The following is a 3,127-nucleotide window of genomic DNA, read 5'->3' as shown; positions in this document are numbered from 1 at the left end:
GTTTTATCTGCTCTCCCAAAGAGCTCTATTTCTCACCTACAGCGAGTTCAGAATGCTGCTGCAAGGGTCTTGACCCGCAGAAGAAAGAGAGATCATGAAAAATGCTAATTGAATTTTACAAGTAAATTAGGTGGTAAGTTAATCTACACACTGTGCTGCACATTTTCAGGTAAACCAGTCTCTGTTTTTCTGAATTGAGGATTTTGGTGGACCAGAAAAAATGATTTTCTAAAAAATTATTCATAATTTGCACATAGTAAATGTGCAAAGGAATCAGCTTTGAGCCCCTTCTTGTTTGCAATGGTGATGGACAGGTTGACAGATGAGGTCAGGCAGGAGGCTCCATGGACCATGATGTTTGCAGATGACATTGTAATCTGTGGTGAGAGTAGAGAGCAGGTGGAAGAGAATCTGGAGAGGTGGAGGTTTGCACTGGAGAGGAGAGGAATGAAGGTCAGTAGAGACAAGACGGAATACATGTGTGTGAATGAGAGGGAGGCAGGTGGAAAGGTGAAGATGCAAGGAGTAGAGGTCGTAAAGGTGGATGACTTCAAATATCTTGGGTCAACCATCCAGAGTAATGGACAGTGTAGAAAAGAGGTGAAGAAGAGGGTGCAGGCAGGATGGAGTGGGTGGAGACGGGTGTCAGGGCTGATGTGTGACAGAAGGATAGCAGCAAGAGTGAAAGGGAAGGTCTACAAGACAGCAGTGCGTCCTGCTATGATGGATGGTTTGGAGACTGTGGCTCTGTCTAAAAGACAGGAGGCTGAGCTGGAGGTGGCGGAGATGAAGATGCTGAGATTTTAGTTGGGAGTGACAAGGATGGACAAGATTAGAAATGAGCAGATCAGAGGGACGGTGAAGGTGGAGCAGTTTGGAGATAAAGTCAGAGAGGCCAGGTTGAGATGGTTTGGACATGTGTTGAGGAGGAATAGTGGATATATTGGGCAAAGGATGTTGGAGATGGAGCTGCCGGGTAGAAGGAGAAGAGGTAGACCTCAGAGAAGGTTTATGGATGTAGTGAAGGTGGACATGGAGATGGTTGGTGTAAAAGTAGAGGAGGCAGTGGATAGGGCAAGATGGAGGTAGATGATCCGCTGTGGCGACCCCTAAAGGGAGCAGCTGAAAGAAGAAGAAGAAGAAGAAGAAAAATAATCATCTTCTGTGCGTTCACTTAAAATGTGAATATACTGCACGCTGCAGACACATTTTCCAACTGATATGAATGTCTTCAACATTATAATAAAAGGAATTTACAAATGGTCCAGAAAAACACCTGAAAGTAAGACTATAGCCTTACGTATTTTGATGATTTTTAATGCAAGAATGTGAAGTGAATTTTACACCTAATGTAGATGGTAGGCAATTCTACAGACTATGCTTATGTTTTTAAATCATTTCAAATAAAATAATTTTTTATTTTTCTATTACACAATATTGCCAAAATTATTTGTTGAATAATTAATTGAATCCAAGAGTTCCAGTCACTTCCATGACCACAGGTGTATAAAGCTGAGCCCCTAGGCCTGCAGACTGCTTCTACAGACATTAGTGAAAGAATGGGTCGCTCTCAGGAGCTCAGTGAAGTCCAGCGTGGTACCGTGATCGGACGCCACCTGTGCAGCAAGTCCAGTCGTGAAATTTCCTCACTACTAAATATTCCACAGTCCACTGTCAGTGGGATTATAACAAAGTGGAAGCGACTGGGAACGACAGCAGCTCAGCCACGAAGTGGTCGGGCACGTAAAATGACAGAGCGGTCAGTGGATGCTGAGGGGCATAGTGCGCAGAGGTCACCGACTTTCTGCAGAGTCCATCACTACAGACCTCCAAACTTCACGTGGCCTTCAGATCAGCTCAAGAACAGCGTAGAGAGCTTCATGGAATGGGTTTCCATGGCCGAGCAGCTGCATCCAAGCCTTACATCACCAAGCGCAGTGCAAAGCGTGGAATGCAGTGGTGTAAAGCGCCGCCACTGGACTCTAGAGCAGTGGAGACGTGTTCCCTGGAGTGACCAATCACGCTTCTCCGACTGGAAATCCGATGGACGAGTCTGGGTTTGGCGGTTGCCAGGAGACGGTACTTGTCTGACTGCATTGTGCTGAGAGTAAAGTTTGGTGGAGGGGGGATCATGGTGTGGGGGTGTTTTTCAGGAGTTGGGCTCGGCCCCTTAGTTCCAGTGAAAGGAACTCTTAAAGCTTCATCACCAAGAGATTTTGGACAATTTCATGCTCCCAACTTTGTGGGAACAGTTTGGGGACGGCCCCTTCCTGTTCCAACATGACTGACCACCCGTGCACAAAGCAGGTCCATAAAGACGTGGATGAGCCAGTTTGGTGTGGAAGAACTTGACTGGCCTGCACAGAGTCCTGACCTCAACCCCATAGAACACCTTTGGGATGAATTAGAGTGGAGACTGTGAGCCAGGCCTTCTCGATCAACATCAGTGTCTGACCTCACAAATGTGCTTCTGGAAGAACGGTCAGAAATTCCCATAAACTCACTCCTAACCCTTGTGGAAAGCCTTCCCAGAAGAGCTGAAGCTGTTATAGCTGCAAAGGGTGGGCCGACATCATATTAAACCCTATGGATTAAGAATGGGATGTCACTCATGTTCATATGCGTGTGAAGCCAGACGAGCGAATACTTTTAGAAATATAATGTATGTATTTTGGCAATTTTCCTGCTAAATTGAAAAGTGAATTTTTTTGTCTTCGTTTCTTCAATTCATGTTGTGACGATTTTAAGGAATATAATCCCAAAGTCCCCCTGAGACTCGTGAGGAAGTAACGTAGGGGTTATTGCTGTTGGTTTTGGTGATGATAGTTTGAGAAAGTAAGCGGATTGAAGGTTTCAGGGATGATTGATTTGTGGTCTTATACAATTAAAATAATAAAGATCTGTTTTTAGTTATCAGGTGGTGTGTTGTAGTTTATTCATCTGATTATAATTATTTTCCTAATGTGTTTTAGCGATGCAGGTAAATGACCTCACTGTAAATACCAAAGACTGAAGTAAGACTGACCCCTGCTGGACAGAGGCAGCACTGTACAAAAGCTTCAGCAATCTGAGCAAATTATATTTAAAATGTTATTTTGCAGTAAAAGGTTATTTCTCAAAACCTCTA

This window comes from Pygocentrus nattereri, chromosome 20 (assembly GCF_015220715.1).
Source record: "Pygocentrus nattereri isolate fPygNat1 chromosome 20, fPygNat1.pri, whole genome shotgun sequence".
Classification (NCBI taxonomy): Eukaryota; Metazoa; Chordata; class Actinopteri; order Characiformes; family Serrasalmidae; genus Pygocentrus; species Pygocentrus nattereri.
This window is presented reverse-complemented; position numbering follows the sequence as displayed.